Below are 26,502 nucleotides of genomic sequence, written 5' to 3' on the forward strand. Positions count from 1 at the left end.
TTTTTCCCACTTGGAACTGAACCCAGATGGACATTTCTTCCAACAGCTGAATTAGAGGAGAAATGCCTTCTTGGGTTTAAGGCTGCAAGTGGTAAGTGCCGATCCCAAAAAATAAACATTGATTCAGTGGGGTTTATGTATTAGTGAATGTGCACAAGATCACACAATAACAGTTAATGGCATTTGCCCAACATTCCCCAACTGATCGCTAGTGTATATATTTGAGCTTTACCCAAACTTCTAAAAAGTATGGTGGTAAAAAAATCACAAATCCATGGGAACTATTTATTGCCATTTTATTTGATTAAGTGCAAAATAAAACCATTTAGTAGCAGTAAAAAGTGATATTTTCTTCATTTGACAGTATGAAAGACTGCAGAAGACAGATGCAGTTTACAATAACTGAGAACATGTTGGTTAGGAATTTTCCAATCTGCTCAAAAGAGATTCAAATTAATTCCTCTGCGAAAATTTTGTTTAAAAGGAAACCTAAATATTGAATCTATCAGGGACTAAAACATGAGTGACAGAAGAATAATCAAGAGCAGTAATAAAACTAGTATAATGTTCATGCATGAAATATGGAGAACATGAGAATTGTGTATGTATGTATGTATGTATGTATGTATGTATGTATGTATGTATGTATGTATTTGCCTTGTCCTCAGTTTCTATCTGTCCATATTAGGTAAATGACTTGAAGGTATAAAATTTCATAAGATTTGAAATATATTAAAGATAAATACCAGGTACTCAGATACCATGGGTTGCGTTTGTTGATAAACTCTGGTGAGATTGGAATGGAGTAGTGCTCTCCTTGATACTTTGCCCAGATTTTTATCAGTACTCTGGCATGCCTAACAGACCCTAAGAAACAGTGACAATCTTGGTGAGTTACGGTGGAGACAATACTGGAGTACAAAATTACAGAGAGAAAGCAGAGAGGGAGAGAATTTTTATTCCTCTCTTTTAGAGCCATTATCAAATGAAGCTAAACTGTCAATGATCCACACAGGGTATAATTAAACTATGAAATATACTGCCGCACTTGTTAGAAAGGTCACCAATTTTTGTCGCTTTAAAAGAGATTAGACAAATCAATACTGGATGAAACCGTTAGTGGCTTCTAATCATCCTAACAGTAACCTTCAGACTCAGAAACAGCACACTTCTCTGTATAAATGAATGGGAGGGCAGTTGTAATAGCAATATTGTCAGGGCTTTGCTGGCTACCAAGGAACAGAATGCCTCTGGATTCTTTAGTAGGGCTATACCTGTTTCAAAAATGACTAAGAAGAACTGCTTTGGAAGATGCAGAAGAACAAGCGTAGCAACTTTTTAAAGAAGATGTAACCTTTTTTGGGGGGGGGGCTTGTGTACCACTTGGTTTTATTTAACAGCTCTATTTGTAAAAGCAGCTACATCTTTAACGTGATCCTTAATCACAAAAGCAGCTGCATTTTTTTTTTTGAAGCTCATCAGGAAGTCTGTGAAAACACATACACACACACACATATACACATTGCTTTTGGGAGCTCCTCTTCTCAATTGTTTCTGAAAGACTCATAGCTTTATTAGTCAGTAGATCCTTATAAAATATGCTCAAGATGGTTTGCAACACATGTTTGCATGAATACTCCTTCTTGGGGGGGTTGAGAGAGCTACATCCTTTGGAAGAATAATTTCACAGGCTTGCCCAAACTATATATGCAGACACAGACAGACAGACAGACAGACAGACAGACACACACACACACACACACACACACACACACACACACACGGAGGGAGGGAGGGAGGGTGGGAGAGAGAGAGAGAGAGAGAGAGAGACAGAGACAGAGACAGAGACAGAGAAATACAAAAAATACAAAAAAGTTAGGTGGAACTACTAGCAAAGCAAAGAAGCTATACATGGAATCTCACGTAGATACAACATGAGAATCTTCAAAGGAGCTTCATCAGTCTCTGAGAATGTGCCTCCTCAGTGCTTTGATGCTACTACCACAGCCCTTTAAATGCTTTGGAAAACCCTACAGTTTTGCAATATTCTCATTGATCTGTCTACATGGTTCTTACTATTGTGCAGTTATGTTCTAAAATCAAGGTTTTTTTTAATTGAAGAAACCAACTGCATAATTTTAATTTTTTGAGAGAAAGGGATGGTATTTGAACATTTCAGTCCTGCGTTAGGTAGGCAGGGATTAGGTGGGTCAGGTAGATATAATGTGGATAAAAGAAAGGAAGCATACAGAGTCAGATATATGAGCTCTAAAGGACCCTCTCTATTCACATTATTATAAGGGGAAGACGTGCTTAGATACATGAACTCTGAGAAAACCTCTCTATTCACATTATTATAAGATAGAAAATTGCTTGTTGGAAATTACATTAACAAACAGTTAAACCTCATTAAGTGGTAATATATCTTCTGATGAGACCTAGATGTCACGAAAGGACAGCCATATGGAAAACATCTGAGTGACCTCACTATGAATGACACAAAGACATATATGTTACAAAGAGTTACTTAATCCAATAAACTTACCCAAGGACAGCAGTAACTCTCCCATTAACAACTACAAGCACTTAAGAAAAGTTGTGTAGCTAAAATAATTTTATAAATTAAAAATAATGGTTTACTAATGGTTTATTAATTAGGAAGTGTGTCAATTATCATATGACAGGTGCGTGTTAGCCATATATGGAGAATGTATGATCTCATGTTGACCATATATGGAAAATGCATGATCTCACCGAATCCTTTGTCTTAGGAATGTATAAAACCAGTTGTATCAGAGTTCTTTCCTTGTTCAAAGCTTCAGGTACTGTCAGATGTAAATGCCTTATTCTCCAATGTGTAAATAATGTATATATGGAACATCAGAGGTTAACTTATTCTTTGGACTTTAATGTATTCATAACTTACCACTCCCATTCCTAGCTCCACCCCTTGTATATATAAGGAGCCACCCTCACCATTCTCGTCGCTTCTACCTTGAATATTCAGTGAATATAGAATGCCTATCATAATTAAAAAGAAATATATTTAAAGCTCTAACTCCTATTATCTTTATTGAGTCTGATCCTGAAAATATTGCAACAAGCTGGTAGCAGAGGATGGTTAATTGACTCAATAAGTAATTAAAAATGTCCAAGAAAGATAGGCCCAACACCAGGGCCTACAGCAAAGAAATAGAAACTGATCAAGAGATGGTCAACGAATCCACCAATGCGATTTCGAGAGAATCCGAAGAATACACCACTGAAGAAGAAGAACTAATGAGTGAAAATAATGACCAGAAAGAAATCGAAATAGAAAATAACGAACTCAGGTCAGAGATATTAAAGATACTAAAAAGCCAAAAGAATGATGAAAGTCTCATCGCGGACCTCCAGGAGATGCTGAAGAACAGCGGAGCAGCGAGAGAGAAAAACGTCATTAAAGAAAAACCCAAAGATCAAAAAACCGTAAGTGAGATGACTACTGAGAAAATAGTTGTTAAAAAGAAAAGATGTGATCCCGCGCGAAATTTTGAATGGCAGCCATCTTGGTTTCAACGAACTTCAAAAGAGAATGAAGCAGAGCCAATCAAAACGCTCAGTTCAAAATTTCTGGCGCGAAAAACACTATCAGACGAAGAAAGTGAGAAAGAAGTCTCAAACTCTTCAGATGATCCAAAATCAGAAAGTGAAGACGATTTAACAAAATCTCAAGTAAAATCAGCAATGAAAACGCTTTTTGCTGCTTTTGGGCCAAGACTGAAAATTACCAAGACATCTACGAAGAAGCAAGAAATCAAACCGGCGACTCAAGACCTGCACGCTCCCATCCTGACTTCGAAAGCGACGACGCCCGAGCCCAGAGAGCCATGCCGATTTCGCCCTACACCACAGACAAAATCGAATACCAACGCACACAAAAAGAAGAAAAGAACCGTCACCACCACCAGAACCCCAAAAACCGAGCCAGAGACCGACTCATCTGAGGAGGAGCGGATCGAGAGAGCTGAAAGGGAGAGAACCTTCCACGACGCCACCAAAGAAGAAATGAGCAACGCGCATGTGCGAAACTACGTAGACGACCCAGAAGGACTTGAACTGGCCAGAGAACCGCGCAGACTCATTGCAAGCATCCCAATGCCGTTCTGTAATTTCCTGCACTTGAGAGATCACGGACTGCCCCAGGTTGTAAGTAATGGACAGAATAATGTAGGTAACTTACCCAGTGACTTCCCAAAACTTAGAATTGATGGCATTAATTTACAAGAGTGGTACCAACAGCTTCAGGTTATTTTCATGAAAGAAAATTTACTATTCTTTATAACTAGCCCTCCAAGAAGACCTTGGACTTTAAAAATAGATTGTTTACATCATAGAGCATTTTTCATAATAATATCTAGCGTGTCTCCTGCAATGTATCATAGCATCAAACCAAACCTAACTGTATCAGAAATAATTCAATGCATGTTTAATCTATTTCACAGCGATAGCGTAGCTACAACCACAAGAATGTCTAAGGATTTCTTTTCCTCTAGAGTAAAACCAGGGGTTTCTATAAGTGAGCATTTGATAAATCTAAACAAAATAAGAGCTGAGCTACAATTGAGGGGGGAAGTGATTTCAGATCAAACAATGAAAAGTGTTATTATCAATTCACTTGATCCATCATGGGATAGCTTTATGTCACACTTAGATACCATTAATTTGGGATATTTATCCATAGAAAGTCTATCTAACAAATTGATAGCAGAAGACAATTCAAGAAAAAATCGATCCAGTAACCAAACAGACCACAAACCTTTTAGGAAAGTAGTCTTTCAAGATAAACATAATGAGGCCTTTAGATGCTACAATTGTGGATCCAGGGAACATAGTAGAAGAGACTGCCCCAAAGTCTCAAGAGAGAGACATAGATCAGAATATAGGAGCAAATATAATTACAGACAATCTTCCACAGATAGACACAAATATAGAAGCCCACCAAATTACAAAGAAGGTAGAGGGGGTAGAGAAAATTCAAAAGAGAGGAAATCTGGGTCACTGAATGGGCTAAATAAACAAGACAGCACCAGAACACAGCAGGATGAGAATAACAATTGGCTTATTGATTCTGGTGCAACAAATCACACCACCAACAACAAAAGTATATTATCTTCATTTATAGAAGATAAGTTTGTGATAAAGGTAGCTAATCAAGAAAAGGTTCAAGTACTAGGCAAAGGAAATGTGACCTTGCCTGGTCTAGGGAAAATAGAGGGGGTATTATTAATCCCAGAAATACCTCACAACATACTAAGTGCCATAAAATTAAGCAGAGAATCTGATATCAATATAGTTTTCTCAAAGGGGAAAGCAACTATAGAAAAGAACAAAACAAATGTAGGTACTGTAATGATAAAAGGAGGTCTACCCTATCTGATAACTAAAGAAAGATGTTTACATAACATTGATTCAAATATGGAAGATTGTATTGAAGCAGATGATGAAAATGTCAGTAACAGTGACAATGATGAGTGTAGAATAACTCATGATCACAAAAACACATACAAGGAAAAGAAACCAAAAATAGGTAAACCAATTCATGATGAGTGTGCTCACATCTTACACAGGAAGTTAGGACATGCAAGCTTTCCTGTAGTACAAAAAATGACTGAACACGCAGAAGGTGTCAAAATAAAAAATTGTGAAAATTATTTGGAATGCTCAGTATGTAAGTCCACCAAACTAAAAACCAGTCCCAGACCAAAAAAATCTAACAGATCAACTAACAGTATTTTTGATTTGGTACACATGGACTTAGTTGGTCCATTAAGTCCCTCAATTACCTATAGAAAACGTTACTTCCTAACAATAGTGGATGACTACAGCCGATATGGTTTTGTTTACACATTAAAGCACAAGGATGAAACATTTCAGAAATTTAAGGAATTCTACAAACGTATAGAAACACAACATAATATCAGAATAAAGCAAATTATGACAGATAGGGGATGTGAGTTCATGTCTAAAGAATTCTCCCAATGGTTAAAGGATAGAGGAATGTTACATTTCACGTCCAATCCTTTTTCTGCATTTCAAAATGGAGTTGCAGAGAGGAAAAATTCCACACTACAAACCATGATTAGGTGCACATTAGAGGATGCTGGTTTAGGCAAACAATTTTGGTCAGAGGCATTACATTATTCGAATTACACTCAAAATAGAACCTGGTCCAGTATTGTGAATAAGACACCACATGAGGTGATGTACAATAGAAAACCCAAATTATCACACATGCACATATTTGGAGTCACTGCAGACGTACACATACCTAAACAATTGAGGAGAAAGGGAGAAAACGTATCCAGGAGATTAAGATTCATGGGATACGAAACTGGAACCAAAGGGTACAGATTTATTGATAGTAATAACAAATTTATAGTATCCAGAACAGCTGTGTTCCATGAACAGGCCAATTGGTCAAAATTGCACCTTAATGAAATATTTCCTAATAAATGTAAAGATACGATATCTTGCGAGGAAGGAACAACAGAAAATCAAAATATTAACAAAAGTAAGAACAAAACCAAAACTTGGACTAATAGTCAGCATAAAATAAAGACAGACACATTAACAAAAAAGGAAGCTAGATATTTGCATGATAACCATAGCAAGCCTGAAAGAACTATTAGAAACAATAGAAACCAAATACCAAATAAATACAAAGATTACATAATGCATATGAATGGAGAACAAATAACACCTAATACATATGAAGAAGTATTGAAACTTCCACATGAAGAAAGAGAAAAATGGGAACTAGCTATGGAAAAAGAGATGGAAAGTTTACAAGGATTAAATGTATTCACACCTGCGATCGCACCTAAGGATAAAACAATTATAGGTACCAGGTGGATTTATAAAATTAAGAACTTAGAAGGAGGCAATACCTTATACAAGGCTAGACTAGTTGCACAAGGCTATGCACAAAAATATCCAGAAGACTATACTGATACATATTCACCCACAGTGAGAACAGAGAGTGTCAAAACAGCCCTTGTAGTAGCATCTGCACTCAATCTGGACGTATTCCAATATGACATACAGACCGCATACTTACATGCAAAATTAGATAAGGAAATATATGTAAGAGCACCACACAGTCAATACACTAATAAGAACGAAATTTGGTTATTAAATAAGAGTCTGTACGGATTAAAGCAATCCGGCAAAAGATGGTACGATTGCTTGGTAAAAGTACTTAAGACCATGGATTTCAACGCCACCACTGCTGATAACTGTTTCTTTGTAAAAAAGAGTAATGATCATATTGAATTTGTATTAATTTACGTGGACGATATTTTATACATTGGAAAGCATAAAGAGAGCAGGGAAATCTTTGTAAATAAGTTAAATGAACACTTCTCACTGAAATCTCTGGGTAAAGTGAATAAATACCTTGGTGTGCAAATTAACAAAACTAAAAGGGGATTCAAACTTACACAGAAAGATAAAATCATCGAACTCCTAAACAAATGTAACTTAAATAATGCTAAAACCTGTGACACCCCTATGCAAACTGATTTCCTTAGAAACACTGATGAATCTTCCCCTGAGTTTAAAGACAACACATTTTACAGATCAGTTATAGGTTCACTCCTTTATATATCTAATTGGACTAGGCCAGATATTGCATTACCTCTCAATCTATTGTCAAGATATGTTAGTAAACCAACCTTGTATCATTGGGAAGCTGTCAAAAGAATTCTAAGATATCTGAAGGGTACATTAGATTTTTGTTTAATGTTGGAACCCAATAATGACAGAGAACCAAAAATTACTTGTTATGCTGATGCAGATTGGGCTGGTGATACATCATGCAGAAAGAGTACTTCTGGTTATGTTTTTCTATTGAATGATTGTCCAGTTTACTGGTATACTGGTAAACAAGAACTAGTAGCCACTTCTACTACAGAAGCGGAATATGTTTGTTTGTCCAAGGCTGCAAATAACCTTGTATGGTTCAATGATCTGATCACTGATGTTTGGAAGAAACCCACCTTACCATTTATTATGCATGAAGACAATAAAGCGGCCATTGAAATATCCAGATCCGATGCAATTGGACAAAGGTCCAGGCATATTGATATAAAGTTTAAGCATGTGAGACAACTGTCTCAAGACGGATTCATTAAAGCAATACATTGCGATACTTCTGAACAATTAGCTGACATATTAACAAAACCCTTACCTTCTAAACAACACAAATATTTAACTTCTAAATTATATGTATTATATTGTCCTGAATCAGAATGTAATTGGTGTTGTGTAACGAACCGGCATTTAGAGGGGGATTTGTCAGATGTAAATGCCTTATTCTCCAATGTGTAAATAATGTATATATGGAACATCAGAGGTTAACTTATTCTTTGGACTTTAATGTATTCATAACTTACCACTCCCATTCCTAGCTCCACCCCTTGTATATATAAGGAGCCACCCTCACCATTCTCGTCGCTTCTACCTTGAATATTCAGTGAATATAGAATGCCTATCATAATTAAAAAGAAATATATTTAAAGCTCTAACTCCTATTATCTTTATTGAGTCTGATCCTGAAAATATTGCAACAGGTACAAAACTGGCTCTGAACCTTGCGCAATAAAACTGTCTCTGGCTGACCCAGGAATGTTGTTTGGTCTCATCATTCCACAACAGATAAGCAAAAAGAGAGGACAAAAAGTTGCTTCCATCCAAGCAGCTGGTCAAATAGGAGAGAGGCAGCTGAGAAATGCAAACAGGTCATGGGCAGAGCAAGATTATGTTCTGGCATCCCTACACTTCCCCAGTGTACAATTTGTGTATTCTCTGAAATTCACAGATCCTACTTGGAAAACATATAGACTCCGTGACTCAGAAGGCTGTTGCACACATCCATCCTGTCTGCCAATTTCACCAGGTGGGAACGCCCAACTGATGGTCATTCATTCCATACCTCCCTCTTGTCTGGATTTTTGCAGTGCACTCCACATGAAAGGTCCTAGTGAGCCACTCTAAAGTGACATTTGGTCCAGAATGCAACACCATGGCTAATTAGGGACATACTACAGTACACATATGTAACATTTCATGACCTGCACTGGTTGCCAGTGGTCTTCCAGGTACAACACATACAACACAAAGGATGCCATCCTAATATGAATTGATTGACAGGAACTCTGATGTTTTTAAATATATTGAACTGGTTTTGTCAAAAAAAAAGAACTTGGGTGTAATCATGGTTATTTTTGTGCTCTTTTGTGAATTTCCAGTATTTCCTGTATATATTCACAACAATTTTCTTATGATGTTTACCTTCCTACATTGCCTGCAGAACAAATACAGATTAGGCTGTATATCTGATTTTTTTTTTTTTTTTTTTTTGCTCTTGTCAGAGCTTGTAAATATAGCTGAACTCATGAGTATCTGAATCATGAATGTGATCTTTCCAAGCCACAAGCTGGGGAACTATTACATGAACTTCAGAAAATTCAATCTGGCAGCCTTGAAAAAGAATAATCAAGATGATGAAAGGGAGACATGCTGTTAGGAACAGAGTTCAAATATTTTGCATTGCTAGGTTGAAAGAAGTCTTTCAATTACTTTTCACACATATAATTAGATGTCTTTAATATAGAATTCACTGGCCAGTGCTGTTCTAGCAAAATGTTCAGGAAATATAGGGGGGGAAAACACCTTAAAATCTGCTGTACAAAAATAGAATTTGTCTTAGTACAGACTGGAGACTTTAATATTTAAATTATAGTCAAAATACATTTTTAACAGAAAATTAATGTTTTAAATAATATTTTGTACCAATTTTATTCAAAAGTAGCTTAATCTAAAGCTTCTGTTTGATGAAAATATACTCAAAGTTTGTGCCATAATAAACGCTATAATAATAATTTGTGGTTTTATTCCGTATGTATCTATATTAACATAGTTAAATTTAATCTAATCTTAGGAAATTTCATCAACATTTCCTTGTTTCCTAGCCTTACTGGTTTGATCATTGTCTTCTAAAGTTAATAGTCACATCTGCTGTGTAAAATTTTCTGTGACTTTTAAAAAAAAACTGTCTTCTGAAATGGTAGATTTTTGTTTCTAGAAACTGTCTGGAAAGAACAAGGCTTCAAATATCATAGATATCATTGTGACAAAATGAGATAGTGGATTTTGATAGATGTGTCTACTCAAAAGTAACTGCAATAATGAGATCCAGATAAACACACACACACACACACACACACACACACACACACACACACACACACACACAGAGTATATAGGTTAACAATCTTTTGGAGACCTCATTAAATGTACTTCATTAGAGCCAGAAATTACTAATTTATATATTCAAATTTACTGGCTGCCCAACTCAATGGACTCTTAAGAATCGGCCTATTAAGTGTAATAGTACATACTTTTGAATAGTCAGCCATTGGATTCCTCTCAAAGATCCAAAAATGCATAATAGCAGCCCATTTACATAAAATGTAGTCAATCTGTGCCCATCTAGATGATGCTGAATTGCAATTCCAAGCATCCCTAAGTACTGATTATATTGGCTAAACTTGAAGGACTTCTTATGAAGGTGCCCTGCTTTTGTTAAAATGTAAGTTTTCTCTTGCTTATATATTGTGTTAATGGCAGCCAGTTAGGAGATAGTGAGTTCTTTAGGAGTCTTGGACAACAAGCTAAAACCAGAATAAAACATCAAAAAGGATTTAATTGAGAGTTACAGGGAAACATGTACCCCATTCCTGTCTTTTAAGTTTTATCAGTAATCCCCAATGTGCTACCAGACAGGTTCCTGGGCTAACAATTACACAATTCCTTTTCCTCCAGGATTTTAGGTCTATTCTGAGGTTTAAGCTACCTGGGGGATTTTGCCTCCATTCCTAAGAGACAGGAGGTACAGACAATAATATGTGAAGATGGCTTGATATCACATCTTATCAGAGACTTGTCCATAACTTCAGACAGTAGACTTTTTAAGAGATATTTTTAAGCAAGATGGTATCCCTAGAAACCAATGCAATATCTCTGGTTGATAACTTGGAAACACAAATAATCGACTTTCTGCCAAAAATAAAGCATCATTTCTAGCAGACGATACCTAGGGATAGTTTGGTATCTCCAATCAATAATCTGGGAACCCAGATTAAGTGACCCCTTTGCTAAAAACATTTTTAAGGGAATCATTGTTTTTTAATGTGTGGCCATTGCTCTTATACCTAGCTCCCCCCAAGATGTTAAATTAGATTACATGCTGGTTTTATTTTAATTATTACAACTAGGAATACACACAGGGGTAGTATTCGCTTACCTTCGCTACCAATTCGCAAATGTGAGTGTGTGCACTTGCTATGCTCGTGCATGCCTCCACTCATGTGCAGAGGGTCAAAAATGGGATGTGATGATGTCCGGGTGGGTGGGCGGAGCCTCCTGCCACCAATGCTACCAGATTGCGTGATCCGGATAGAGCTGACTGAATTTCACACTGAATAAAAGGCTCACAGCTAAGAGTGAGTTACAATACAGTGATGTAATCTGTAAAGCTTGCTAAGTAACTTTTTCTAAGCATGCGTGATGTCACGCTTTTAAAGCAGACCAGATCAGGAGACACACCACACATACCATAGGCTTCAGTAACAGACTTCTGCAAATCTGAGACCAAGCGAGTCTGGGATGAATCATCCTGAGGCTCTTATTAATCTTACTTCCCTTCTCAAAGAGAAGAAATTTTAAAAATGCTTCTGCCCTCTTTGTTTACATAATTGTTTCTGAATATTTATTTCAAGGCTATCTCCCTGGCTCTCTCTATACGTACTGTAGAAGGGTTAAAATTAAGGATGTATTGCCTCTTCTGGCTAAATAACTCTTGCTATACAAATATTTCTTACTAGCTGGATACCCTTGCTTCGCTACAAAACTATGTGATCGGGCTTGATAAATTAACACTTAAACCTTGTGGGTTGAAATACAGAGACAGTCTTGCGGAAGATGTTAGACGGCTAATGGAGAGAGATTATGGAGATGCCCAATTGGCCCTCCAAATTGTTTACAACCAATGCCTTATCCTTCTTGAGGATATTGTCATATCCATATCACTTCGGATTTCCACCACCTTCACGAGAGCAAGGAGCCATTGTCAGCAACCATCAATACCTGAATGAACTGTCTTATAATACCGTTCAGCTGAGAGAAGCAGTTGCTGTGATTGTTCCAAAATTAAATCAAGAACAGAGGAAAGCCTACGATGAAATCATGCACAGTACTGCTTCTGATTCTGAACAGTTGTTCTTTCTTGATGCTCCTGGTGGCACTGGCAGAACGTTCTTGATCACTCTGTTGCTGGCCAAAATTAGGGGCGGAAGGAATATTGCCTTCGCCGTTGCTTCCTCAGGAATTGCAGCTACCTTGATCAACGGAGAAAAGACAGCTCACTCTGCCTTCAAGTTACCTCTCAACCTGAACCATTCTGAGTCTGCACTTTGTAACATCTCTAAGCAGAGTGACATGGCTCAGGTGCTTTGAGAAGCCAAAGTTATCGTGTGGGATGAGTGCACCGTGATTCACAAAGGAAGTATTGAGGCTCTAAACAGGACACTTGAGGACATTAGGGGCAGCAACCTTCTTATGGGTGGAGTTACGGTGCTTTTGGCTGGTGACTTTAGACAGACGTTGCCTGTTGTGCCACGAGGAACACATGCAGATGAAGTCAAGGCCTGTCTCAAGTCATCCATTTTATAGCCTAATGTCAAAGTCCTGTTTTTGAGAGTTAACATGCATGTCCACCTTCAACGTGATTTGAGGACAGAAGAGTTTTCTAACTTATTACTTGATATTGGTGATGGCAAGCTTTTGGAAGAGGAGGGAAGAATAACTATTCCAAGTAACCTTTGTGATGTTGTGAGAGATCTGATCAGCTTGACTGACAGAATATATCCCAACATTTATCAGGCTAGTGTAGATTGCGCTTCATGGCTGAGGGAAAGAGCTATTCTCACTCCAACAAACGATTCAGCCAACAGCATCAACAACTTTCTGCTGGAGAAGCTGTCCTCTGAGCATATGAAGTATGAATCTGTGGACTCGGTAATGGAGGTCGAGGATGCTGTACATTACCCTGTAGAGTTCTTGCACACTCTCAACCCACCAGGATTACCACCTCATGTCCTCTACATCAAGGTTGGCACTCCAATCATTCTGTTACACAATCTAACCCCTCCAAAACTCTGCAATGGCACCAGGCTTCAGGTGAAGACTCTGTACAAACACATAATCAAAGCCACGATTTTCACAGGCATCAATCAGGAAGAAACCATTTTCATACCCCGAATTCCTCTGATCCCATCAGACTACTACTTCAAGTAGTTGCCTGTTCTCCACGGTACTTTTTTGCAGCTTTCCTTACTTGTGTTTTCCTAATCGCATCTGTAAATCTTTTCCTGCATTTTTCCCCTCTTTTCCCTTTAACTGGTGTTACAGTAGAAGGAACAGATTCATCTGAACTGAGGAGGTCAGTGTAAGAAGTGATTTGGGGCTGGGACACTATGCAGGAGAAATTTGGTTCACAATCCATTGGTGGTCGGTGATTGAAACTTATAAGGGAATATCTCTCCCACCGCCTTGAGTTTGGAAGCAGTTCCATAGGTGGAAGACATTTTGGTGAGGTAGCGACGTTTAGTACTGTAAGGATCCCCAGACCGCTACTGAGTAAAGGAGTGGAACGTCTGCCAGTTTGAACTGAGGTAACGGAATATAAGGCAGTTGGAACAGAGTTCTTTTCAGGTGGGGTGGGGGAGTAGAATGTCTAACTCCTTCGCATCAGAGCATGTGAATATAATACTGTATATGAAATACTAATGATCTGATGGTCATTTCGAAAATGTTAGGTTAAGAAAAGAATCTGATACATAAATCATATCCAGGAAGATAGGGTTCTCTCTGATATGAGCTCTACCATCTGTAAGCTTGATCCATGTCCCACATAGTTCCTTCCGGCAACTGGACAGACCATCAGCAGCTATATTTAGGACATGCCCAATGCTTATTTAAGGGAGAGTGTTAAGCCAATGTCTCTGAAAAACATTATTTAACCTGTCCTGAAGAAGTCATTTCTCGATTTGGCCATCTTTGTTGACTTTCATCCTGTCCTAATTTCCCCTTTGGCTTTTAGAGGAACGGATAGCCAGTATACTTTACAGGTAGTCCTCAACTTACGACCACAATTGAGCCCAAACTTTATGTTGCTAAGTGAGAAATTTGTTAAGTGAGTTTTGCCCCATTTTACGACTTTTCTTGCCACATTTGTTAAATGAATCACTGCAGTTGTTAAGGGAATCTGGTATCTCCACTGACTTTGCTTGTCAGAAAGTCACAAAAGGAGATCACATGACTCCGGGACATTGCAACGGTCATAAATATGAGTCAGTTTTCAAGCATCTGAATGTAAATCATGTGACCATGAGGATACTGGCAATGGTCATAAGTGTGAAAAATGATCATGTCACTTTTTTCAGTGCTGTTGTAACTTTAAACAGTCACTAAAAGAACTGTTGTAAAACGAGGACTACTGTGCGTTATTTAAAAATGAAGATTGTTGATAAAATTGCAGTAAGGTTAGCATCATTTTTAATTTTAACAATATATTCTTCAGTTACTAATATAAAGAGGAAAGATTTCAGCAAGCCTGGTAGAGCATGGGGCTACTTTACAATGAAAAACAGAACAGCTACAATATATATAGTCAAAGGTGCTCTATTTTTTTTAAATGTTAGGCAATCTCGAGTAATACTGTTGCTGTAAGAAAGCATGCATTAAGGTGCATTCAACCAATACGCCTGTGCTGAAATATTTCATTTATGCAATTATGAGTTATTATTTCTGCTTTCTTGCTCTAAACAGACTTTTTGCTTAATTCTTCACCTTCTATAATTCATAACATTTTATCCAGGTTTCTTTAGATAAACCGGATTACCTAAATGTCATATTTAAACAGAAGGTGTAATTAGGTAACACAAACACTGGACTTGCAAAGGGTGTGAAATCAGAGTGTAATGTTATGCTTATGCTTACATAAAATATGAAAAGGGAAAAGTGAAATATTGTGGGTGAAAAAAAATGCTGCTAGAAAATATTGCCCTGATCAAATGCCGGCAAGCTGCAGTTAGCTCCATTTAGCAAAATCGGGAGGAGGGTGAAATGCAAATTGAAAGAGCTTTGACAAATTAATAGGAGAAGCAACAACCTCAGGTTATTTGGAATTTCACACACACACAAAAACCCCACCAACGCTGAAACCAATATAACTGTTGTTGCATATTTTTGGGAGAGTTCTGGTTTTAACCCAGATGCTTGACAAAAACATGGCTACCAGTTTGACATCTGGAGACATTCACTCAGAGGTATTGTCACGAGTGTTTTCAGGATTGCTGTGGCTACTTGATCAGTCACAAACAATATGGTTTCAATCAAGCCATCTCCTGTTTGCAATTACCTGCAAGCCTTCCCCGCCCTAGTTAATTGTAGGTTAACTCCCCATATAAGCAAGGACCTTTTCGCTTGCTACTTGGGCCTAAACAGCGTTTAGGCCTAGATGCAGAGCTCCTGCTGGAAGTTGGATGCAGAGCTCCGTGCAACATTACAGAAGGGAGGAGAACACAGATAAGGACTCCAGACGCTGTTGCAGAGATACTCCTACGGATGCTTGCCTTTTGCTGTTTTGAAGCACGCAAGCCATCATCAGAACTGCTGCTGCTGGACATTCTTCCTCCCACAAGCTTCAAGCTACGTTTGCTGATTGAAATTGTTTTTTCTTCAGGTGACTTTTTTAGCTGTGAAGTTTATCTTGCCGCCCTTCTACTACCTCGATGATGTATCGACACCGAAGCTGCTTATTGTCATGTTAACCTTTTTCTCTTGTGAACTGTTCGGTATTGTGGAGATGAATCTAGGGAGATAGCCTGGCTTCACATAACCAAGATAAGACTTTGTTACTAATGTGCTTTTTTAAAGACATAGTGCTTTTTAAATGTTTTAAAGTAAATTATATTTTTACACAAGGCGCCTCTATCAGATTTATTTCAGTCCTAGTGTGTTTGCTCATGAGCTGGTTCACGGTCTGGGGTACCCCTCAACCCCACTTCCTAACAGGTATGACCAAGTTAGCACTACATTTCAACTAATTTCTATTAAGGGATTAAAGGAGACAAAATCGCACAGAACAGCCAAAGATAAAAATAAGTAAGGCATATGTTAAGTGAGCATAATAGAACATCATATTAGTTCCAATGTTTCATTTGAGACAAGGAGATAGAATTGAACAATATTGTAATTATATTGCTCATTGAAGTAACTCACTTAATTCACCAATGATAGTTTTCCTGAAAACCCTGGAAAGGCTACCAAGAGCTACTTCTGACAGATATTGCAGTTGTAACAAGAGTTCTTGGCAGTGCTACTGAATTATATCTTTTCCGTTTTGTGGTGAAATGTCTATGTTCAAGTAAATCTAGTTAATCTTGGCATTAATCTGTGGCAGCTTTTACAAAATTCGTTGATGTGATGATCTTGAGAAAGTCACTAACAATAAGCCTCCACATGAATTTGGTACTACACATATGTATGCAATTGGCATTGTTGAGATCATTAAACGAGCATCTGAGGGATCTTTTTTATGCCCATTTTAATGTGCATTCCTCATTAAATTCCTCATTGCTAGGAAAATATACAAGCATATTTTGTGCTGTCCTGACAGCTGAGTCTAATCTGCCTTAGTAACAATGCCTGTGAGGGCTCTTATCTTTATAGTTTCACTCCTGAACAATTTAAGAGCAGTGACTTCCTTCACTTGGCAAAAAGAGGAAATTGGCAGTTCCCCACTATACTCTATAAATGTGGTGAAAGGTGTAGCTGGCTGTGAGTAGCCATAGTGAATAGTAGTCAGAAATAGCCCATGAAATGGCACTAGAGTAGGCAAAATTGAATTGTTTCCCTCCCAAGGTAATACATACAACCAGACAACCTTGCACCATTGGGTCATTGTTTTAAAATATTTCCTTATTTAAACAAAGAAACAGAATGGCCACAAGTAGGCAAAAAACTTGGGAGCTGGAGCTGTTTCTGACTTCCTGCTGGCTTCCCCATTGAGTTTTCTTGTGGAAAACTAGCATGAAGCATCAGAAATCTTCCTTCCTTCCTTCCTTTCTCCTTTCCTTCCTTTCCCCCTTTTTTCTTTCCCTTCTGGCAACTGAGTGGTTGCTGCTGGATGGGGGAGGGAGGGAGGGATTGTGAGAGCGGCTGGGAAACTGTCATGATATGTTCAAAATGGACATTATTTTGTGACCTATCTGACCACAGCAGCACCCCAAAGCAGCCACAACTTCTCCAACTTTCATTCTCTTGGGAATCATAGATCCCAGATTCTGCCAGTTAGTTATCTGAGGTACTCAGCTATCTAAGTACCTCAGATACATTGGTTCAAATTTTTTGCTCTGTAATTCACCATTTTGCCCAGATAAAGATCACGATAATGAGAGTTTTGGTAGTAACATAGAAAGCATGGCCATGCAAATCCACTTGTTGGAAAAATCAGCAGAAAACTTGTAACACACTCATTTGGGACGAAACTACCAATACATCTTTTAAATTGACTGGCCCATCCCTTTTTTGTTTGGTTATCAGACAGTTTTACAGGCCCTTTGAAAGACTATTAAACATGTGTTCAATAACAAATCTAGTAGATGTCCAGTGTATTCGAGGAGCTCACGTAATATCTGAATGGTGCTTTGTTATGGTTGTTGTAGTTAACAGGTCTCTTTAGGATTGCAGTGAGCAGGAGAGATGATAACTCCACCATGATAACGTCACAAAAGATCCAGAAGGGAAGTCAATAAAGTACATACAAAATAACTGTTTTTGAAAAACAAAGGTAGGTGCAATATTTGTGCAATGTTTAAATACTAAACAAGCAATGAATTACAAGCAATTTATAATGTCACCCAGACATTGCTATGGCAATATAAAACCTGTCTCTATTAATGATGTATCACCATAAAAATGCTCTATAAATTCCTAGTGTGGAAATAGTTAGTAATTAATACCATTATTAGGTATACGGGTACAAATTCTGGACAAATTGAAATGGAAGGACAAGAGGAAGGTCATATATTCCTTTACAGGAATTGCAGAATTGCCACTATTGCTAAATGCACGAGAAAAAGAAAAAAAAATAGGGAAAAAAAGAGTGAAGCAGGTTGGGTTAGGTTAAGAAAAGAATCTGAAACATAAATCATATCCAAGGTGACACTGATAACTTTTCAGCAAGTTAAGTAAACAAAGAAAGAAAAATCTTTTCACGCCGATCTTTTTCACCCCTTCACTTGTGCTGTACTGAGTAGTAAGTCCTGAAGTAGACATTTTAATTGTGTTTGCTCAAGCATGAGTTTAATTTTTTTCCCCCACGCAGCCAGGATCCTGATAAATCAGAATTCTTGGTCATGGAAAATATTCTACTTAAATGAATGTATGTGGAATCCTGTTTCAAATCTTCCGATTTCACAGAAATGAAAGACTGAGTGAGGCCACACATTTCTCTCTCTATGTCCAATTTGGATTGAAAGTATTGAGCTTGTGATAAAACTGAGTTTATTTGGTCAGGAGTGTCATAATTTCACATTCATTTATTTTGTAAAAAAGGAAATACAATTTAAAATAGTTTAAAATGCCTCACTAAGAATAACCTGCTACAGGTAGTCCTCGACTTACAACAGTTCATTTAGTGACCGAAGTTACAACGGCACTGAAAAAAAATGACTTATGACCATTTTTCACACTTATGAGCTTTGCAGCATCCCTCCCCCCGATGGTCATGTGATTTACATACAGATGCTGGTTCATATTTATGACAGTTGCCGTGTCCCAGGATCATGTGATCCCCTTTTGCAATCTTCTGACAAGCAAAGTCAATGGGGAAGCCAGATTCATTTAACAACCGTGTTACTAACTTAACAATTGTAGTGATTCACTTAACAACTATGGCAATGAAGTTCGTAAAATGGAGCAAAACTCACTTAGCAAAAGTTTCATTTAGCAACATAAATTTTGGATTCAATTGTGGTCGTAAGTCAAGGACTATCTGTGTAAACATTTAGAACAGGGGTCCCCAAACTTGGCAGCTTTAAGACTTGTGGACTTCAACTCCCATAGCTGGCTGGCTGGAGAATTCTGGGAGTTGAAGTCCACAAGTCTTAAAGCTGCCAAGTTTGAAGACCTCTGATTTAGAAGAAGAGTTGTGATCAAAGAGAGCAGGCTTGGTTGAATTCTTTGTTTGCTCTTGAACACTTCAGGGAGAGTGTTTACTGAAATGAACACTGAAACTGAAAAGTTTTCTCATACCCATTCCAGGTAGCCCTCTTTCTTAGATTCAATTGAGGTATCTTCTACTACTTGGACTGGGAGAAAAATTCTTGTTTAAAACTTCAGAGTGTCATAATTTCATTGTGGGTCATTTTGTAGCAGGAAAATGTCTCTTGTGCCTGGCTTTTTAAGCCTTATCATTTGCATTCATGACTCTTGTTCCATCCATCCGTTCGCTGCATGTAATAGAAAGAGGATGTTGAGCAGAATTCAGAGGCTGTCAAATCCTGTTTGAAAGAATGGGAGTTGGCAACTTCTTCTAACAGGTGCTGGGATCAACCTTTTGTGAAAACATAACACTGGACCCAGAAGATGAAAATAGTTATGGGGTAATTACTAACATTTTCCTTCTGAGTAAGAAGCCTAAATGGTTCCTTAGTAACTTCGGGTGCATTTTGATGAAACTACAGCCATTTCAACCCAATTTCAGGCCTAGCTTTGGAAAAGAAACTGCTTTCATCACATTCTGAAATGAAACTGTCTTTGAGAAGAGAGTGAGAGTGCTATCCTGTTGATTCTTTTGGGTCTATCAGTGGGCTTTCAGAATCCATCAACAATAGTTTCTTCTGGATAAATGAATGGGAAAATGGGAGAAATATGGTTCCGTTCCTATTTGGAGAGCATACTTAGATGTCGCTTGATTTTTCCCTTATTAGGATTTCTCCCAGTAGACCAGACAGTGTAACTGTCAAAGATGCGAGGAATTATAGTTTAGCATTTAGAGGGCCACAATTTCCCCTACCGTAAGGCCTTCCTTGCATCCAGAAACTGTAAAGAAAGAGCTGAAGTCCTGAGTTCAGATCCTTTCAGCATTCTTTTTAAGTGTTGCTCTACAAAAGTGGAAGTATAATAATAAAAAACAATAACAACCCTAGCAGGCCAAACACAGGTAAGTAATCTGTATGGGTCCCTCTTTCAGATATACGGTTCAGACTCTGAGAAGAAGCTGTAAGTCAGGACCAACTGAGACACAGGAGGATCTGTCTCTTATGTTTCATCAGGTGGATTCAGAAGGTAAGGTTTGGTCTGCTTAATGACACATTTCTCAGAATGTCTGCACCTATTAGGGTAGAATCATCTCTGGATGATTCTGTAAGGACTTTCATAATTTGTCCGTAAAAAAGAAGAGTGGTCATATAGAACTATTGAACAGTACAATTATGCAACTTATGGAACAGAGGAAAAACAAAAACTTTATTATGCTTTACATAGCATAAGGAAAAATATCACTAATTTCACATAAGCATGGTAAGCAATAAATCTTAAACATATTTTATATGACCCAGTAGCTGGTTTATATATCATACTAACCAAGCAAATTAAAATATGGCCTAGTATGTTCTGTGAAGCCAGGCAATGGGTGCTTTCAGAGAGCCCCCATGCTATCATTCAGAAGCCATTGTGAGCTATTCTGCTTGGCTTCCTAAACTAAATATTTGAAGAGAAGCTAAAAAGACAGTAAAAGCAGTGGGAAAACACAGGTAGGTTCCAAACAAAAGATAAAGATATCAGGATCCTTTCAGCCCTCATAAATTTCTATGATTGATTGGAGGCAAGAAAACTGCACAGTAAAAGCTTTTTAGGAAGTGCCCTTAAGCATTCCACACAATAATAAATGTCCTCGCTCTTGTTCTCATGTATTGTTAAAATGTATTGGCTTTATTCTAGTTCAACAGCTGTTTTTAATTTGAGTTCTGTATTTTGCCTTGAGTACAGAGTTGGTAGTGTTCTATAAATACAGCAAATAAAAAATTCAGAAGTTTCAGTAGTAAAATGCCTTTGTTCTCTAGTCTGGGAGCATTTTCTGTTGACCAGCTTTTCCATTCAACATTTTTGAATTCTCTTGAAAATGCAGCTGTAATTGATGTAGACAGTTTTGACTGTTTTCATATCTATTCAGACATGAGGATGCTATATGCCTGGACATGTTTATCACTTTGCAAGTCTTGAGGTCACACAGAAGAATTGCCAGCCAATCAGCACTGTCTTGAACAATTGCTGAGATTGATCAACCAATCCGTGTCCACTTGTCTTCCAGCAACTGAGTGATTTATCCTATCTACTTGTTGTTAGATTTAAATCTTGCCTTTTGTTCAGAATCTCAAGGCAGAGTAAATTGAGCCCCTCCAATTACCGTACTTGTCTGGTAAACAGGGCTGAGAGTGATTGGCCTGAATTCACTATGGGAACTTTTATGGTTGAGGGTGGGGTTGTCTGGGTCTCCCCTGAGGAACATCTCAAGTCTACACCTGGCTGGCTCTTATCCTCTCTATGTAGATCTCTGCCTAAAAACACATCTTTTTTCCCTTTTTCAGAACAATAAACTCATCCATTGAGGGCATTTTGTTGTGTGGTTTTGAAATGGCAAATTTACCTAGCTCTCTGGACTCCTAAAGCTCTGATGTTGGTAGTTCTGCATTTAGTAATTTTTTTTTAATTCACCAAGCAGGGGCTGCTGCGATGGCTCAGTGGTTAAAGACACTGAGCTTGTCAATTGACACCCTAGGTTTGAGACCCAAGTGCCGCACGATGGGGTGAGTTCCTGTTACTTGTCCGAGCTCCTGTCCACCGAGCAGTTCAAAAGCATGCAAATGTGAGGTAGATAAATTGGGTACCATTTCTGTGGGAAGAAAACAGTGTTCCCCATGCCTTGGCATATAGTTATCCTGGCCATGTGATCACGGAAATGTCTTTGGGTAACATTGGCTCCCTCAGCTAAGCGGAGATGGGCACCATCCTGCAGAGTCGGAAATGACTGGACAGGGGAAACCTTTATCTTTACTTTTATTCACTGAGCGAACCCACTGCTGCAAAATCACAGGACACGGAAGGCAGAAAAATCTCCTTCCATGAGCATATGCCTCACCCCATCGAGCACAAGGCTTGATTCCTTGCTATATTTGGAAACAACCTTGGAATGCTGTTTTCAAATCCATGCACATATTGCCAATACCCTAGGGTTATACAGAAAATACTTGCAATTCAAAGCCCCAGTTATGACATGTGATCACTTCATCCTGCCCCATTGTTGAGATGGAACCTTTTGAAACAAATTTGATAGATTTATACTGCACAAATCTGGCTGATTCCAGATTGTCATATACTGTAAATTCTTTTAAAGGATCCTTAGAATTATTTTTTGGAAGAACATTCTCTGTCAGCAATTTTTATTTTCCTCCCAAGCAGGATTTAGTTGTACTGTAAAGATTTTCTGAGAAGAGAATTAATCTGGTTAAATCCATGATTTTGTGCCCTTTGTGAAATGTTTTCTACATCCCAATAAAATTAAGTCCACAATCAGTGGTCTCCACAGAATATGGTCAAAAAAAGTCAAGATGTGGGTTATGATGGTATGCCTCTTTGGGATGTGTGTGCAAAGTGCATTAAAAATATTTATTTATTTATTTTATTTTATTCAATTTGTATACTGCCCTTCTCCTAGTGGACTCAGGGCAGTGCACAGCCAGAAGTAAAACACATACCAATACAAAATTTAAAATTATTAAAAGAATTACATACTTTGGCCCAAATTTAAAACAATTCGAATTAAAACCCATTGACAGATTAAAAGCTAAAAAACTAAAAAAAGGGGGGGGGGTTCACGCCAGCCCTGCTTGATGGAAAAGAAAAGTTTTCAGGGCACGGCGAAAGACCCGGAGATCCGATATCCTTCTTATCTCCGGGGGCAAATCGTTCCAGAGGGCAGGAGCTGCCACAGAGAAGGCCCTCCCCCTGGGGGTCACCAGCCGACATTGCCTGGCTGACGGCATCCTGAGGAGTCCCTCTCTGTGGGAGCGTACTGGTCGGTGGGAGGCTATCGGCAGCAGAAGGCGGTCCCGCAAATACCCAGGTCCTATGCCATGGAGCGCTTTAAAGGTGGCAAAGCCACCTTTGTCTTTAAATAGGCAAAGCTTTGAAGAAAAACCAACCTAGAACTAAGGAAAAATTTCCTGACAGAGAGAGCGATTAATGAGTGGAACAACCTGCCTCCAGAAGTGGTGGGTGCTCCAACACAAGAGGTTTTTAAGAGATTTGGACAACTATTTATCTGAAATATAGGGTTTCCATTTTGTGCAGGGGGGGTTGGACTAGAAGACCTCCAAGGTCCCATCCAACTCTATTACTTCTGATTAAACATTTTGACCATCATCTTGGCTTTTTCTACACTCCCTGCAGACACCCTGGGGAATGTTGGAATAGCACAGTTTCCACAGTAGCCAAGTCTTAAGGGCCACAGTTATTTGCATTCATAAAGCATAGCATAAATTCTTGCAGTGGCAGATAAGGCTGGGTTGACTGTACAAACCTGGATGCATGAATGATGTAACACAGATGGTTTGCATAGCACATCAAGGCAAAATGCCTGATTTATGTGCATTGCTATTTTACCCGCTGAAGTATGCAACTCTCTAGCCAAAGTCTTATGTTTAACACTAATTATCTTTATGTATCAGATAAAATGAAGTATAGTTTACAAAAATTTAATACTTGTTTCCTCTGTTTTTATGAAAATAAAGGAAAGCGTCAATGCAAAATAACAAGGGAACATATTAAAAAAACTAATTGGAAAATGCATATACACAATCTTGAGGAGACTTAATTACTGCAAATATCTATATTCAATATGCCCAAAATATTTGTACAGATAAGACAATATATTAGGGTATACATTGTTAATATACTTAACAAATGGTGATTAACCCTCACTGAAATTGTTACTCATTTTAGAATTTTGAGGGTTCTTTGTTAATTTTCTAGCTAGAACAATTTCCCAAATTTATAAATTCCGCTGATCTAACATAATATATTTGAATTTTCTAGAAAAACAACTTAATTAATTGTGTTGTTTTGGATTATTTTTATGCATTAGGAAATATAAATAATAAATTGAAAGGATTAATGATCAATTTATAATTTCCCCATTTTTTTCACTGTGGGCATTCTTCCCAAAGGTGATATATCAGTATTTTCAGATGTCAAAAGAAATGCAAAAAAGATGTCTAAACCATAGGTTTGGAACTGTGTTGTATAAGTATACAAATCTATTTGTTTATTTTTTTAATCATCAAGGTGCAGGTGCATGCCTTCACGTCACATGGACAAACCACTGTAATTTATCAGGCTAGCCTATAGCAATTAAAGAAAAACAAGACAATTTCAACTAAGGAAAAGTTAAAATTAGAACTTATTTTGTTTTATTTTATTTTAAATTTTATTTTATTTGCCATCCAGCTCGTTTCAAAGCGACTTTGGATGGCTTATAGCAGTGATGGCTAACCTTTTTGCCGTCACGTGCCAAAAGCATGGGGAGCATGGGGGTTCACATGTCCGTGTGCCCCCATCCATAATTCAATGTGCATGCGCACGTGACCCCGCCCACACTTCCCCCTGCTTTTGGCACGCGATGACACGGTGGGCCCGGTAGGCCTGTTTTTCCCCCTCCCCAGGCTACAGAGGCTTTCTAGGAGCCTGGGGAGGGCAAAAATAGCCTTCCCCATCCCCCCGGAGGCCTTCTGGAGGCCGGAAATAGCCAGTTTCCCGACTTCTGGTGGGACCGGAAGGCCTGAAAATCAGTTGGCCGGTGTGCGCATGTGCACTGGAGCTGAGCTAGGGCAACACTCGCGTGCCCACCAATATGGCTCCTCATGCCACCTGTGGCACCCATGCCATAGGTTCGCCATCACGGGTTTATAGCACAAAAACATCAACATCATTAAGAATAAATATTCCAAACATAATAAAATGACAATAAAACCAAGTAAAATCATGATCACAAGGTCTATTTCAAATTTCTAGACCATTAAATCCAATGACTCTGAGAGTTTAGAAATATATCATTGACATCCATTAAATAAACAATAAAAAGGTTGATAAAAAGTACTCCCTCAATCCTCATACGTAAATATACACAAGGTGACCCATCTCAAGTGCCCCTCAAAAGTACACACACAGCGCCATGGAGTCACCCAACTAGCATCCCATCCCAGACCCATTTTTTTTAAATCCCGGAAGCAAAATGCTGCAATCTATTTACACAAAGGCTTCATTGAGTAAAATCTGTTACATTTATAATCCTTCAAAGAGAGCTAGCAGCAGCTGTTATCTTTACACCTCTTGTTCCCAAATGTGCTGGTGTGGTTTGGCACAGGATACATTTGTCTTATACCCAGGGAGATGATGACGCGATGTCTATATACTGTACAGAGATTGCACCCAGGCAAATTTTATGCTGTCTTGGTGTTGCAAAGACAGCTGATCCTGGAGGCAACTACTACCTTTGCAACTGTTCCCCCAATGTTTGCTGATGTGATTTGGGGTTAACAAAGCATTCCCGTGCTTATTTTAACTAGAGCTATACTGAACTGAGAAGAAAGATTTTTCAGCTTTTTCACACTCCCGAAAATTATTGCAAAAACATTTTTAAAGAGAAAATTGGAGAAGCTACAATTATGTCTTTCCCCTCTAGTCAGTATTTTTTGAAAAGTGCAGTGTTAAAAGCTTCTCAAAGAACATTTAATATTCAAAACTAGCCAGTTAAAATATAATAAATAAATACATCTACTGAATAAATAAATCTAATAAATAAATAGTAAGAGAATACCATTCCATATACCGCTATCTTAATATCCGAAATATTAAGGAATTCTTTTTATTAGAGCCAGTTTTCTTTGCCCAAACCCAAAGATGTTTGTTTAAAAGCACTCTAATCATTCAAAAAGTGCTGCTTGCCACAAGAGGGAATAAAACATTCACCAGCATTCTGGGTTAAACATGAAGGGTATTGAGAGCATCAATTAACAGAAGGTTGACAAAACCTCTCAAAGAGTTGAGAATGTTTCAGGTAGGACAGAAATAGGACAGCATGGCTGATATAGCAACAGGAATATAAGGAATATTTATTGAATCCTTCAGTGCTCAACAACCTTAATTATCTTACGTTGGAAACATATGGCAGGAATTTGAAGTGTATAGATTTGAAACCAAAGACAGGATTTGCCTCATTTAAATCTCTGAAATGACCTCATTAAACTTGTTCTGTGATCAAATAATATTATTGGT

General features: G+C 38.1%; 1 long non-coding RNA gene across 1 annotated transcript; it reads left to right on the forward strand.

Annotated features, from left to right (window-relative positions):
- Positions 1 to 20,366: 20,366 nt before the first annotated feature.
- On the forward strand, positions 20,367 to 21,778 carry LOC117672344 (uncharacterized). Its single transcript, XR_004593181.2, has 2 exons — positions 20,367 to 20,457; positions 21,344 to 21,778. It is a non-coding gene; the product is annotated as an uncharacterized LOC117672344 (long non-coding RNA).
- Positions 21,779 to 26,502: the final 4,724 nt, after the last annotated feature.

Source organism: Pantherophis guttatus, chromosome 3 (genome assembly GCF_059756535.1).
Source record: "Pantherophis guttatus breed Tessera chromosome 3, ASM5975653v1, whole genome shotgun sequence".
Classification (NCBI taxonomy): Eukaryota; Metazoa; Chordata; class Lepidosauria; order Squamata; family Colubridae; genus Pantherophis; species Pantherophis guttatus.